The sequence below is a fragment of the Pieris brassicae genome, chromosome 1 (assembly GCF_905147105.1).
Source record: "Pieris brassicae chromosome 1, ilPieBrab1.1, whole genome shotgun sequence".
Classification (NCBI taxonomy): Eukaryota; Metazoa; Arthropoda; class Insecta; order Lepidoptera; family Pieridae; genus Pieris; species Pieris brassicae.
Window position 1 is genome coordinate 7892753 of NC_059665.1, and position 16574 is coordinate 7909326.

Here is a 16574-nt window from a genome sequence, read left to right on the forward strand (position 1 = left end):
TAATAACTTAGCTTGACATTTTGTACATGACGTTTGACATCTTCGTACTTTTTATAAATATGATGTACGTCGTAAAAAAATCTATGTTATTTCTACGTCATTTTAATTGTTATTTCTCAAAAAGGCTAGTATTAAGAACTTCCTACTGTGACAAAAAATGCCGGTTTTTGAAGATGTTTTCCTTCACCGTCCAACCATTGATATCTATTAGTACACATCCGAACGTGACACGCTTTCTACCAACAAGGTTTACACATTGTCTTAATATACAGCAATTTTATACTAATATAATTGATTTTCCTTATTGCTGTTGTTGCAACTTCCAACTCATGTACAAGATTAGACAATATTTCACCGTAAAACGATATTTTTATAAAAAGCTCTATATTACTTAAAACGCAAAACCGTACTAAGCTTTTGCATTAAGAACCCGGGAGCTATAACAAACATTCGCACAAAGTGCATCTTATATGCAATTACAATTGGAATAAAATGTCTAAGGATTGCGGCAAGACACAATCGGCTTAGCTTGGCTTAGCCGCAAAGGATCTAGCCGTGGCTCCATGTCAGTTTATATTGAATTTTTAAGCTTTTTAAAACGAACTAAAGCTTTTTGTGGCCGGCTAATCTAGACCGTGAGGAAGTTTGAATAGAAAAATATAGATGGTTTAGCAGTAAATGCATTATAAATGGTAGGTGAAAGTAGTATATATATATTTATAAAACACTTTTTACTATAATAAAGCCATCCTTTTATTGTAATAGTTTCTCTATAAATCCCGAGAGCAGAAATGGCCTTGTGATGTTTAGTTGGCTATTTGATACAATTTTTCTATATTCTCAAGTGACATGGTGAAGAATAGGCATGTTTCAAACATAAAAGTCAGGTCAAGCATAGAAGGCTTATCACGTAATTGTGAATAATTTTTTTTATAACGAAATAGATATAAAATTCAGTAAAAGTCACTCTAAAAATGTGTAAAAAGAATCTGTGTTCTAACTTATATCACTACTAATTTTTGTTTCTAAATCTATTATATTCTATTATATTCTTCGTCTGAATCCGAATCTATATACAAAGTTCGTATTTCCATCATTCAATGAAAAATTATATAACAACCGGTGAGAATAAAATAATGTCTAGGTTGAGAAGGTAAATAATGCCGTAAATATACCACTCTCACCTATTTCACCTGTAATTCCATCCACAAAGGCCAAGCAGTTAAGACCAACGGAATTACTGATTCTAATATATTCTTAAAATTGTGTTTGCAGTTTACACGGCAAAGAAATACCGCCCTTTGTAATTTACCACGGTTCAGCGTGTGTTTTTTACTCCAATTAAACATGCATATGGAAAAGGGAATTTTGAAAATGTTTACTCACTTAAACTGAAGAGATTTAAAAGGAAAAGTGAAGGTCAAGTTTGTATGGTTATGGTTTAAAAATAAAATAACGAATAAGTAGTATGTTCTTGGTTCAACAAATCAGGGTGACATACAAGTTGAGTTACATTTAAATGATAATCGAAGCTTGCTGTTGCTGGCAATATAGTTGTACGTTTTAACAACTTTGCACGTTTATAAGTGACAGAACATATTGAATAATTCAATGGCGCTACCTTCAAGCTCATATAAAATTAAAACCAGACACTCCAGGTACGCCATGTGCCTAAATAATAAAGCACAGAAGTGGATTCATTAAACATTAGTTTAAAAATGTATTGTATAAGTATACTTGTGTATGTTTCTGAACTCATAGAACTAATTTAATCGCATGAAGAGTTAACTTGCAAAGTGGGTGTGGTCACAGACAACAGCTAGTCAAGGTTAATTTATTAAAATGATGAATTACGAAGTTTGCTGAAACAAGGCGAATTATACGAGAGCGCTTTATTTATTTCTGCCAAAAAGAGCAGCTAGAAGCTTGACCAGGGTCGTCTGCGCGTCACCGGTGCACCAATAAATTATTATACAGACCGTATAAAAGCACTTACAATAGACAATTGATAATAGAAATCAACGTCAAGAAATGTTAGATCTTATGACCCAAAAATCGGTGTCATATATGGTATAGGCTACACATACTTGCCTTATAAGATCAATTACTTGTAATTTTCTTGTTTAATCGAGCCAAGGTGGTAATAAGTTTTCAGTTCATACACAAACGTTGAAAACGCTCGTGTATAAAAAGCCTTGTCTACATGTTTTATGGTCGTATTCGTGCTCAGGTGTGGAGGCTTTATAAAATGAGCGGCGACACTCTTGCATAATAAAATCTAACATTGTTTCGCTTTGAAAATTACTATTTTTGCATTTATTATGTTAGTTTCAAAATACCTTTTTTATTACATTTTGTTCTTTACGTTCTCTTTTTTTGACAACGTGTTAAAAAAAGTGTATGTGTTTTTAAAAACTACATACACATTCTCATTTATTTTAATCACGTGTCGCCCGTAAATTTACTTCATAGTAATAAGGATTTTAATGAAGGACCTTGTGAACAATGAACTGTGAAATGGTCAGATTGAGAACGTATTGATGCGCACTATGACAGCACCAGGGCCTATGATTGACGTAGAGCTGTCAAGCAAAGGCTGGACATTTATATATATACTAGCAATGCCTCGCGGTTTCACTCGCGTAGATACGGATATCGTGGTAGTGGAATGTCTACTAAGACGGACTATACCTAGTCTAGACATAAATGAAACAAAGTATAAAAAATTCTAATGCAAATAACCTTCATTACTTTTACATTGTATTAGTTTAATACATAAATATAAATCAATTAAAAATATAAAAGCTTATTCGAAGTGACTGCAATACAGTCCTTAAAACGTTGAGGCCAGATATCAATAGAAGCTCACATTCTTTTCATGGGAAAATTCTTCACTGCCAAGCCTACGGATTGTATTAGGGACTCCAATTTATCATGGCGTTTAGAGCAACCAGTCTCTAAAACTGACCATAAACCATAATCATAGCAGATTAAGATCTAGACGACGGCCAGTCTTCAGCTCTGACGAAATCAGAAACGTTCGTTTCCAACCAAGACTGCGTAGACCGAGCTATATGACCCGGCGCCGAGTCTTGCTGGAAGGACCATTCTTGGTTATTGAACTTGTTAAGAGGCTTAACTACCTTATCAAAAATGGTACCTACACCATAAGTGTATTATGCCGATGTTTTCATGCCTTTTTCATAAAAGTATGGCTCAGTCACTCCTTCATAGCTAATACTCCACCGAACCATTACTGAAGTCGGATAGTGCCCACGTTGCACTCTATCGACTAATTGAGAAGCTTCCTTAGAGCTTTGAGCATAAATACGGTCATATTGTTTGTTAAAGTGCTCAATTGTAATAATTTGCTCATTCGTAAACAATTTTTTTCTGTGACCTACGTTTGCGTGCCGCTTCAGTAGTTGTTTTGATTTTACCTACTTACACCCTATACTTTTTTTAATTATCAGTTAAGAAATGACCAGTACGTCTCTTATAGGCAACAAGTCCTGAGTCATCTTTTAAAATACGCGACTTGGTTCTAGGTGCTATCTTTATCTTACCAAATTATTTTTTTTTTCTTTCGGATACGATTTCTTCGTATTCTTTCCCTTACTGCTTTGACCTTTTTCGTACGAACACTAAGTGGATGGTCGGAGAGGAGGACTAATTTTACCTATAAATATCCCGGTATTTACATTACATTTTATTATACCAAGCGTATGGAGAGTTTTAAAAATTGCTTACCTACTTTGTGTAATGCGCAACATTCACAGCGATTCGGCTCTCTTTATCACCACACTCCATTTCAATATCGCAAAATATTATACAATGTATTGGCGCCAAAATGAGAAAACTCAATGCGCAACCATATAAAAATAACAAATTCCAAATTCAAATGTAATATGTTGTTTGTTGTTTTTGTTTTCAATTGTAACAAACAGTATTTATGGCCAGACTAAATAGATATATTTTAGTTACCATAAAAGCTTTACTTTACTTAATTTTTATAACTTCCTTTATTCCTTTCCACTCACATTCATAATCTAATCATTATACAGTATTTTACTTTAAAATTAATACATATATAATACATTTATAAATTCGTAACATCAATTACGTAGAATGTTCAACATTAGTAAATTTAAAAATACTCTACAGGTATTTAAAAAAATGTTGATTTCAAGTAGGTAATGAAAGATATTTAATCAGTTTAGGTTGTTGAATTTTAGATTGCTATGATATGATTGATAAATTGGTAAAAATAAAAACAAAAATTCAAGATGCAAAACTTTCTTCTATAATATTAGAGAAGAGATTTATTTGTAGAAGTTAAGTGTCTTAGAACTTCCCTATACACAAGATTTGACGTAGTTTTGTATTGTAGCAGCAAATTTTTTTTTATGATTTGGAGTTCCGACTAAGGATAGGCGATAGACGAGCTTCTTGCCCGTTTAATATGTTGTGTCTATGTCATAAATCATAGCAAAACTGATATAGGTATATTAAATCTTTTGATTAGAAAGGGTGATCACAGTTTAAACCATTAATACTAGAGCTACAGGTGGCTGGCGACTGTCCAACATAGACAATAACCCTTATAAACACATACGAATACTAACAACGGTTTTAAAACATGATAATTACTTTCTATTTATTAACACTTCGTTGCATTAATACAGAAATACAGTACAATTGAAATAGTTAAATAAAAGGAAGGGCAACTGGCGGCTTATAGCTTTCATGCAAGCTCTTCCAAGTAACCATTGATACAAATGCTAAATTAGATGAGGAGAGCGCAAGAAGTGCAAATTCACATACGATACAATTACTTAGACAGAAACAATGGGTCAGGAAAAAAAGAAACCACGTGAAAAAGAGAAGGCCATATGAATCATGATAATTTCAGTTATAAAAGTTCACATTTTAATCTTTTATAACTCTGGCGTGAGTTTTGTCAGATTCCACATCTCCTACATCGCTTTATATTTATAATCAGTTTAAACATTGTTTTGTCTGTGAGTGCAGTGTTGGCCTAGTGGCTTCAGCATGTAGCGCACATGCCTGAGGTCGTAGCTTCGATCCCCGGCTGTGCACCAATGGATTTTCTTTCTATGTGCGCATTTAACATTAGCTCGAACGGTGAAGGAAAACATTGTGAGGAAACCGACTTGCCTTAGACCCAAATAGTCGACGGCGTGCGTCAGGCACAGAAGGCTGATCACCTTCTTGCCTATTCAATTTACAAATGATCATGAAACAGATACGTAAATTTGAGGCCCAGACCTAAAAACTGTGTAGCGCCATTGATTTTTTAAACATTGTTTTAGTCCAAATTTCAATTTAGTCAAACAACAACTTAAAAAGATACTACTACTAAATGATATTCGTAAGACGTAAAGTAATTGCACGAAGTAATGTATGAGCAGTGTCGGCCTAGTGGTTTCAGCGTGCGACTCTCATCCCTGAGGTTGTAGGTTCAATCCGTGGCTGTGCACCAATGGACTTTCTTTTTCTATGTGCGCATTTTAACATTCGCTCGAATGGTGAAGGAAAAAATCGTGAGGAAACCGGCTTGCCTTAAATCCAAAAAGGCGAAAGCGTGCGTCAGGCACAGAAGGGTGATCTACTTGCCTATTAGATTAACAAATGATCATGAAACAGAAACAGAAATCTGAGGCACAGACCTAAAGAAAAGGTTGTAGCGCCATTGAATATTATTAATATATATCGTAAGGTATTGTGATAAAAATCTGTTTTTGCCCCATTTTTATAGTGTAATAGTCAAATACTTATAGAAAGAAACAGGGAACAAGAACATGTTAACAACTTTTTTGGTGCTTCTTTGGTTTTTTGAGGCAAAAAAATCTTCTTATTATATTAATTTAGCCCATTAATTTTGTTCGTATGCAATATAGGATAGTAAATAATGCTAAAACTTACTTGTCTTAATCAATGTGACTTGCTTTTGTCACTATAAAATGCTAAAAAAAATCCCAAAATGTATATGTATCAATCACATTTATCAAGCTTTACCAAGCTTTGTGCTGTTTAAAGAACATTATGCCATAAATAAGACTTATACACGATGTTGCTTAAAAAGGGAATGCTACCTAAAAGCAAGATAGAACCACTAAGACGAAATAAGAAAAGGAATATTGGAAAATCTCTCGCCAGTACCGTTGGTACACACATGTGGTGCGTATTGAAATATCTAAGGGCCCCTAAAACGGTGATTTATAAACATATAGTCGTAACTAGTCTGTGTTATGTTTAACGTTGCAGTTGGATAGTCATGTTTATTTACTGCAAAGGTTTGGTGTTGTGTTAACTAACATAAATTATATATAACAAAAAACAATAACATTAAAAATATAGACAAATATGCAATACATAATATTTACATTAAAAATTATTCAACACAGTAAACTAACCTAATTCGGCTGTGTTGTGTGTTGGTTTATAAGTAATGGTATATAGGTGAAGGTATGTATGTGGGGTGTGCTCATGATGCAGGTGATTTAGCGCTATGGATATTCTTAATACTCATTTTAAGCATATTCCGCGATAGCTGAAACAAGTAAAGGAGGAGACGATAGTGGCCGTTGTATGGCCGGAATTCACAATTCAAAACTGAGATTTTCGCATAGTTGGTGTTGATGTTAGAAACATGAAACAAAGCACCATTAAAAGTGCCTAATATACTTTTAATGGTGCTTATATATTGTACTTGAAGAACATAGATAATTTAAAATCGTACGTTATCGGAAAATTTGTTCATTTTTCGAAAGGGGGTTTAAATGCTTAAATACTCTTATGGTTAATTACATATACATTCAGGATTGAGAGTCTCACCAGCAACTACACCAGGCTAGGACTGTTTGAATGCTAACATATCAGAGTAACATATGCTATATTTATTTCCTAAATATTAATATTAAACCGTCCATCCGTAGCTATAAGTGGCGTGGCGTCCCTACTTTGCGGGGCCTCAAAGTGGTAAATCCAAGCCTGGTCCACGATGTACATAATCGGCTCAATTCTGGGGCTTACGAAAGTCGATAAAATATGTGCTTTATTACGCGGTTGGTTTCTGCTATCGGAATTTCTTCGTAAATAAAAATACTCCGAGCTCTTGTTATCATAACAAACTTTCAAGTTATTATGATCTGATCAGATTATAGTAAACTATTTTATACAACCTTGGTATAACAATAGGTAAAGATTGTTTATATTGAAGTACTTTTGTGCGGATATTACTCGGAATAAAAAATTATGTGACCACGCTACTGGCGTTATTTGATTCAGGAGGTCTATTATGAAAAATGTTTTTCTAATCTATGGTTCCGGAACGAAATACATGTGCAATTTTCGGAGCCGAAGTGCTTTATTTAAAGACTTTAATTCGAAAGCGTTCGTTTTTCGTAATAGACCTCCTGATCTGTTGTATTGGCGTGTGTTCGAAATACATAATTTCAATTTAATAGTTTTTGATGAGGGTGATCCCAAATATTTTTTCTCTGCCGACCGTCACATTTATTAGTTGAGTCATTGTGGAGATTTACTCGGGTTACGTTAGACACATTTTAATTTTTATATATGCTTTTTGTTAATTATAATTGATAATAGTGTTTAGTGCGTTTTTGATAACTATCGTGAGGCAAGGTATTAGCATCAGTCTAACCTCTCTTTGTTAGAAACTAATAGAATTTCTCCAAATCCTTACGGCTGATAATATTGTGTGTCTTTCTTCCTGGTAAGAAGATATTGTAGATATGTACTCAGGACTTATTATTCTAGTATAAGATTGTGTATCGGCCACTAAATACAGCCTCAGATATCTGTATCTGTTTCTTGATCATTTGTTTTTGCTACTAGTGAAGTATATCTTTGGGTCTACAGCCGATTTCCTCACGATGTTTGCTTTCCCCGTCCGAAGAAATGTTAGATGCGCACATAGACAGAAAGTCCCGTGCGCAGTTATTAATCAATTTCTTTAATTGAGTTTTTTACAATCCAATTATAAAGCTCTATCTATTCCATTTTCCATGCATATAACGGATGGTTTGCGATTTTATTTGCGTACGATCTTAAACGTTTTTATAATAACTAATCGCTTCTTAATCTTTAACTCGTTTAAGTCCGATAATATCAGTGTTTTATTTAAATTAAGAGTAATTACGTGGCAGGTAGGAGGTATAACTATTTTAATCTTGGGCTATCCGATTCAGTTATTACCCCCGAGAGGCTCGTTTGAAATGATATACCGCCTCCGACTTTTACCTCAGGCGTACACCAATTTATTTCACTTTTATACTTGTAAAATCTATAAGATAATACAAAAGTATATTTTTTCAGAACATTCGTTCCATATTTCTGGTATTAATCCTGCTAGAATCACAGCTGAGCGTTCCGGCAATCTGAGTATCTATGGGCGGCGGTATCACTTAACATCAGCTGAGCCCCCTGCCCGATTCCCCCTATTACATAAAAAAAATCACGAGTGCGTCACCAACTTCTCCAGTATCAAAAATTAAAAACATTTTATTGGCAGATTTCATCAGTAAGAACGTTGTCTCACGAGAAAGACTTTATAGCCATCATATATTTCCTTAAAATTTTTTGAGTTATAATTACATAATCTAATCTTTATAGATTATCTTGCATAGATTGGCCAAGCTTGAAAATTTTCTATTTTAAATTTATTATTACTTCAAACAATACAATAATTCTAAAATAACAATTAATTTAATGCCATGTAACTGTTTTTTCGCTTTGATTCAAACAAAATTTGACATAAAAACGAGATCGCCTGATAAAAATGACATCACAGATCTTGATAAGCTAAATAAGGTTTTGTATGAACAACCCTTGGCTGCAGCCAATCTGCAATGAAACAATGCGTTAGATAATATGACGTTGCAGAGAGCTCTTCACAGATATAAGGATAATTTGATTTTAGTTCTATATTTTGCAGTATAGCAGAAAATATACTAGAGTTGTCGATTTAATCCAAAGAAGCGTCTGCCATAGTATTTACAATATCTTTATTTGAAAGATATATTAGTAATATGCATATTGTTATTAGCAGTTATTTTCTTCACTTCTTTATTGGAGGCTTAATTGTTTGTGTGGATTTTGTTTAAATATCTTTTTTAAATTCTTCCGTCTTTTGAATTTGTAAGCAATTATTTGATAACTTCTAAATTACAAAGTAAGTAATCTTTTCATAGGTACATGTTTTCCTGCTGCTTTCTACATACATGTTAAGTTGGAAGTAGGTAAAGTAGGCAGTTTGTGATTTTCTCAGAACTTTTCCTCTGATAATTAGCTATCTTCCAACCGTTGTCTCTGGCCTTTGTTGTTTCTCGACGGGTGTTTTACGATATCGTCACATATGAAAAGAGATTTCAATAATGCGTCACATCGGTCTTGGTTAATGGTATAGAATAGAAAAAATTTTAAACAAAAGACGGTGCGTTTGACTGTGATCGATGAGCCATCGTGTCACGTGTCCACGCATATTGAACAAGACGAGCTGTTGACCAATCACAATGAAACGAAACGTGCTATCGTTTCGTCTGTCGTTTTATTATCTCACCGGGTTAGTTAAATTTCTGGCGTTTATGACCAGTACTATAATTCAAAAGTTGGTATCCCGGAGTCGGATAAAAGTCAATCTTACTTCCTCCTGCAGCCAATCCGAATGATAGTATTAAGAAACAATAACAAGAATGCATTCACGTTACGTCGCTGTCCCGCTAAGTTTAACGAATAAACTTCCATCTCCGTTGAGAAATTAGTTTCTTCCGCTGCGTATTATGCTGGCTCTGAGTAATAGGAGACAGCGGTAGAAACAGTTTACAAATAAAAATATAAAGCAAGATGAGAGTCTTTATTATTGTAATTCTGAAAACTCTTTTAATCTTATACGGGATATATATGACTGCAGATAATACCATGGTAACCATATTTTTATTCAATATTACGAAACATAGCCTTAGTCACACGGTGATTGAGTAAAAAAAATATTTGTATGTTATGGAAATGGCGGCTACTGAAAAGGAAGCGGTAGTAAAATTACAAAAAGCCATAAATATTGTTGGCTTGTGGACCAAAAAATGGCGGATAAAACTAAATCAGTTCACATAAACTTTTCCAACAAAACATCAAATTACCAGCCAGTATATATTGATAACGTCAAAGTGCCGTTCCAAAATTCAGCTAAGTATCTAGGTATGACGCTAGACACCAAAGTCCGATGGAAGGTCCATGTTAAAAAGAAACGCGAAGAGTTGGATCTCCGTTACTCTAAATTGTACTGATTGCTCGGAAGGCATTCCACGTTATCAGTACAAAATAAATTATTGATCTACAAACAAGTCCTGACACCTGTATGGACTTATGGTTGCCAGCTGTGGGGCTGTACCAGTAATAGTAATATCCAAGTAATCCAACGATTCCAAAACAAAGTGCTCAGGGGAATAGTCAATGCTCCCAATGGTACATTCGCAATTACGACCTCCATCGGGACCTTAATGTAGAGGACGTCACCACATTAATAAAAAAGACTGCTGGAGCACACGAACATAGGCTCCACCATCACGTGAATGTCGAGGCTATTCAACTCCTTGACAACACTGGCCTAGTGAGAAGATTGAAAAGGATAAAACCATTTGAACTAGTGAATTAGTGTTAGTGTACTTTTAATATTAAGTGCTAAATAGTGAATGAAAAAAAAATATATTGAACACAAAATCAGAGTGTCTTCTCTTTAATAGAGACTATAAGTAGCGTTATTGGACACTTACTTATGATAACAATCCTTTTTAGTAAATTAGGTTAGACTTAAATTACTTATTAGTCTTAAGTTAGGCTAGATCGTAGTCGAGATGTCGTAGTAAAGACACATGTAAAAAAAAATATGTTATGGAAATGACACTGACTTTTTGGATTTCATAAAACCTATCGCAAGGTTGGAAATAATATATAAATTCTCGCATATTATTCTGTCTACAATTTAATTTTTAACATAACTAATATGTAATCTTAAGATCTTCTGCTAGTGTAAATGGCTAAAAAATATGCTCTTTTTTCTCGACGTAGCAAACTACACTATAAGCAGTAAGAAAATATATCTTAGCAAATGAGTAAAAGGCTTGAAAATGTTTAACCAATTATAAAGATTATTAAAATGATTATAGTGAATCCGGTTGTATTGATTATTTATCATTAAAATATCTTAAAAACCGCTTACCGCCTGTAGCTAACACTCCAGCCCCTGTATTATCCCGTCATACCGTTCAGCAAGTTATGAAAGGTAACTTTTGTTATTCTGAGTATCCTTTCAAACGAAGACACGTACATTGTTGATGGCATCTAGCAAATGTATAGACTTCGAATGAGACCCCCGAGATGTTGCCTGCTCCGTGACTCGACGATTAGGTCTTTTGTTCTGGTAAAAATAATATTCTTTTTCTTAGTTAAAATACGTAAAAAAATAATCCAGTGGCGCTACAACCTTATATGGGTCTTGGCCTCAGATTGCAACCGTTTCTTTGCTCGATTTATTTCATAAGGTGATCAGCCTTCTATGTCTGAAACAGCGTGTAAATTTGTTTGTAAGAGACATACCGGTGTCCTCACGATCTTTGCCTTTTGCCATACATAGCGATCCCTATCCAATACGTTGATATATATACTAATATTATTCCTTAAACTCTGAGGAGGGATTTTAGAGAAAAATTTAAAACGTACAAAAAAAGAGTTGCAAATTTGTTTTACTCAGTACTTAGCTTGTATTAAATAAAATAGATTTTAGAAGCAAGACTGTCAAAATCTGTGCATTTTTCACAAACGGTATGGTGCTAAGTCTCGTTTGAATCTTACCCTTAAATTGTTTCGCTATGTTGTATAATAGAGAAACTAAAAATTCTGATTTATTAAAAAAAGTTTTTAATTACTTACCTTGACTATTTGAATTAAGTAGCCAATCAGTGTATAATTCATACATATATTAATATTTTTAAAGAACGATAACATTTATTATTATAAACGATTAATAATACGAGAAATAATTTTTGAGTTTATTTCAGTAATTATATTTGACTTTGTTCGCCTAAGTCTTCGAGAATTTTTCTGTAATATGTTATAATATATAGATTTATACTACATTTTTCGTAAACACTCTCTTGGTTTGATAAATAATCTGTGGTATTATAGTTTGGTAGTATTTACCGGAGGCAAAATGAGATGCTGCGTATTCCATCCTGAACTTTCACTATGATAATTCAATCATAATCAACACCATATGTCAACGTTACCAAGTCTTGACACAGGCCGTTAAGCACATGACATGTTTGTAACTAGTTATTTTTAATCCTGTTAAGTAATTATAATATTAAAGCAATAATCTGTAATGTAGCCAAACCATTTTTATAGTAATCAAGTATTTATGTATGTTTACTCAATTAAAAAAAAAATCCTAACCAAAATGGGTGTTTTGACCTAAAATGGCTGTAGTCAATATTAATATTCATTTAATCACTTAAATAACCGAGATAAACCTTTATATTTGGGTTATGTGAGATCCGTACATCAAATAATTCAACTTTTGGCTTTCACTTTGTATATACAGCTTTCCTCTTATTAGAATGTATTCAAAGATATGAAAGTTATATGGTAATCCCATTATATCGGGATGAAATGGCTCGCTAGAGCTTTATATTTTAATCAAATTTCATAAAGTTTTGTTTAGGGTTTGTGTTAAGTGAATAATGGGTCACTGGTGCTATTTTACTTGATTAAAATTATGAATTAAAAATCGTTATAGTAACCCCACGCCTTCTTGTTCTATTCTATCTAAATCTTAGTTCGAAATTCAAAATGCTTTTGTTGATTCGGCCACAGCAAATAGATATCGAGATAGAAATTGAATAAAATATTTAAATAATTAATTTAAAAATACAAAAATTTCTTCTGAGGATCTGGCAGCTACTTGCTTTTCCAAAACACCTGCGCTTTGAAGAAGGTAAACTAAACCAGACCCATCTGGAATTCGAATCCGACACTAACTAGAATATACAGTGACTACAAACCGTAGTGGGACAATAATGTATACGTCGCCAGAAAGTCTTTATATTTTTCTACATTTTGACATTTTAAAGAGACATTTCAAAAAACGTTTGAACAACAAAACCTCCTTTTTTTATAAAATATCCATTTTGCTCTCTTGGAGGCAGTAATTTTATACATTGTTGATTGTGGTTTGTTTTCTCGTAGTCAAACCTAAGTCTCAAACCACCAAGTAACGGAGGTAACTTGCACTCATATATCCAACTAAAAGGGCTGTTATAACAAGTACTTTTAGCGGAACAAGTTGCAACCGCGCGCTACTAATGACCACATTCACAGACATCTCAAAGACTTATATCGTCACAGAAAAACAATGTTTTCCGGGAAGTAAAAATAACTTAAATAATAAATTAGAACTAAGCGACTGATGTTTTGTCTATGCGTTCCAACTTTACGAACGTTGTTCATTAGATTTTTGCATGTTAATATGTTGTAAGTAAAACATATGCGACCATTCGTTATAAAAAAAATCGTAAGTTTTACATACTGGCCAGTAATTTTTTTGTGATAAATGTGGGTAACAAATATATTTTATTTTTTAGATATATTTGATAAATTATTAGGGTTAAGGTAATTTTTAGGCATTCTTTATTCTTTAGGGGGGAGCGTTAAACAAAAATAAACCTATTTTTATTACCTACAATTAGCTTTTTATTCCTTTTAATTATTCTTTGTTTCGCTGCACTAATGACCACATTTACATACGTCACATTCATTATAGGGTTGCGCAGTAAGAATGAGGCGTGACGTCATAAGTACCTTTGACCCCATAAAATAAAAGTAGATCTGCGATTTTTTATTTTGAACACGTTATAACGCAAGTCGTGGAAATAGTTGAAATATATGATTTTACACCAAAATTATGAGGTAATCTGTTTCGTTTTACGTTTACTTATAATATTGATTCAGTTAACTGTTTTTAGCAAAACATTTAGTAAGAATTACGGATCCTGTCTAGTAAGAGAGACATTTCCCTTCTTTGAGTTAAAATTTGGTGAAAAATTAACCTTTCCCACATCTTTAATCCAGACTTATAGACAAGACTATTGGGTCGTGTCAAACTAATATGATTTTTATCATCCTTCAAACGTTATTGGCCTAGTGGCTTCTGCGTACGAAAATTATCCTTGATTGGTTGTAGTCTAGGCTGTACGCTTTTTACAGTCGCATGTATGGTGAATATATACATTGTGAGGAAACCAGCATGTCTCAGATCCAACAAGGCCGCGTCTGTCAGGCACAGAAAGCTGATCCACTACTTTTATGATTGACTATTAGACAAATCAAATGATCACGAAACAGATATAGCAATTTTTTTTAAACTACAAACTTCCATTATCAGGAGGAGGAGGAAGAGATAAATGAAGGCCGAAAAGATAAATCCGAATTTAGTTTATAAATAAATACTTTTAAACTTAAATACTTCAAACATTCTAAAAATATTCAAATAATCTAATTTAATTCGTTTTCTTTCACCAATTTCCTGATTATATCAAATTTATGTGCAGACACGGATTCAATTTAATCAGATAGACCGTGGCTTGAGGAAAATATTTTTTTAACTTAACGCCTATTGCACGCTTAATCGATACATTTTGGAACAGGACAGTACGTGAATTTCATTGCAATTAGTATTGTCTTTTGTTAACATAGCTTTTACACATTGAAAGAAAACACTTGCACATAGATTCAAGCCGGTAAAAAAGTGTTTTCTTTCAGTCATTGCAATGTTTCTTGTAACTTAAAAAATGTATAGAAATATAAAACATGTATTCAACTCATGTGTTATGCTAACGGAAGGTTGCAAGGACTTATGGCACGGTTGTTCCCACTGCGAACTTAGTAGTTATGTTGTATTTGTTGTGTTGAAAACGTCCATAAAATGAATGTATATATTATCTATAGACATGTGTTCTCATGTTATAATTCTGTAGAAAAATATAAAAGCCTATAGTCTATGAACAACAATAAGGAAGGAAATGAATTCGTTTTAGAATTTTGAAAAAAGAATTTTACAATACCGAAAAGGACAAAGCATTCAGCTGAAACTTCTCATCGAATAAAATAATTCTTTCTCATAAATTCTTCCGGATTCATCGTTAAATATGAATTGCAATTGATCTTCTCTTACAAATACTCTATTTGTAAAGAAATCATTAAGCTCAATATAATACACAATATATTTACAAAGGGATTTAGACAGCTCAAGCATTCTCGCGAATAAACGTCGATAAAGAGGCTCTTGAATTGAGAGAAGATAAGTGAATAGTTATTGATTGCTATCTAAATAATATGAAGAATTTAATTTTAACATAACCTAGGTTATTTATTAGTGATTATGGAATCTAAACAAAACATGAAACATTCACATATTTCAAAATTCCGTCGAAACGTCTCTAGCAAGATGGCGTCGCCATAGTTTTATACAAATTGTTAATCAACAATTTGTATAAATAATCTTGCTAAATGATTATTTAGCAAGATATTTTGTTGTATTATAGTTTATTCATTATTGTTAATAGGATTACAACTGTACTCAGAGAGAGTATTTTGAATGAAGGAATAAATTTTTAATTTCTAAGTGACGATTTGTGACGAAAAAACATTTGATGGTTTTCTCCTTTCAGCAAATTTATTAAAATCATTTTACCTCAGTTTTATTAAACGCGAATAGTTTGAAAGTACAAACAATTTGTAAAGCAAGATAAACAACGATAAGCAGAATTTAATATCCAATGTTGTAAATGAAAAATAATGATCAGTTGTTCGATCAAGGCAAATAACTAAACTAACTTTTACATGGAGCTCTTACATTTTTAGGTATTCTTTACTACGCGATGTGATTGGAGCAGCTTCAATACGAAATAATACCGATACGACTTGGGTCCACCAGATAAAGAGACTACCACAACAAACAAAAAGCCCTAGTATTGTGTAGGTGCGTATATTTAAACAATTAAAGCATATTAGGTTCAATTCACACGCTCAACAATACTTTAAAAACAACGCTTATCACTTTCCTCCTGAACACTGATAGTGCGGGTGGCAAAAACACTGTCCTCGAAATATGAATTGCCATTACCAAAGCTTTTAGTGACGGGACAAATATTATGCAGCACTCGGACCCTACGCTTTGAATAACATCACTATGGTCATTAAAATAAGCACCTAGCCTTGATGCAGTAATGCAGTAAATATTAACTAGTTTAACCGTGAATAGACTTTTAGCTCTAAAAGCCGCTTAAATAGAGGTTTTGTATTGTACTACTGCGTAATATAGTCTTTCATCTTCTTTAAATATATAAATCTTCTGTTTTTAATTAAACTGGGGTGATTTTAATGCATACTTTTAAAGTGGATTCGAAAAGAGATTTTTTAATTTAAAACGTGTTCAGGATAACGTCTGTCGGGTTCGATAGTTATTTAAATACAATTGA

At 33.1% G+C, this 16574-nt stretch overlaps 1 protein-coding gene and 1 long non-coding RNA gene across 3 annotated transcripts in view; one reads left to right on the forward strand and one right to left on the reverse strand.

The window, feature by feature from the left end:
• Positions 1 to 16574, forward strand: part of LOC123715223 (alpha-2Da adrenergic receptor) — a 161181-nt gene that overhangs the window by 117846 nt on the left and 26761 nt on the right. The gene's annotated exons all lie outside the window — the stretch shown is intronic.
• Positions 2818 to 3796, reverse strand: LOC123715239. 2 transcript variants are annotated; one of them, XR_006754409.1, is made up of 3 exons: positions 3755 to 3796; positions 3567 to 3679; positions 2818 to 3095 (listed from the first exon to the last, which is right to left on the reverse strand). It is a non-coding gene; the product is annotated as an uncharacterized LOC123715239 (long non-coding RNA). The 2 variants fall into 2 exon arrangements; XR_006754408.1 differs by having other exon boundaries at positions 3751 to 3796.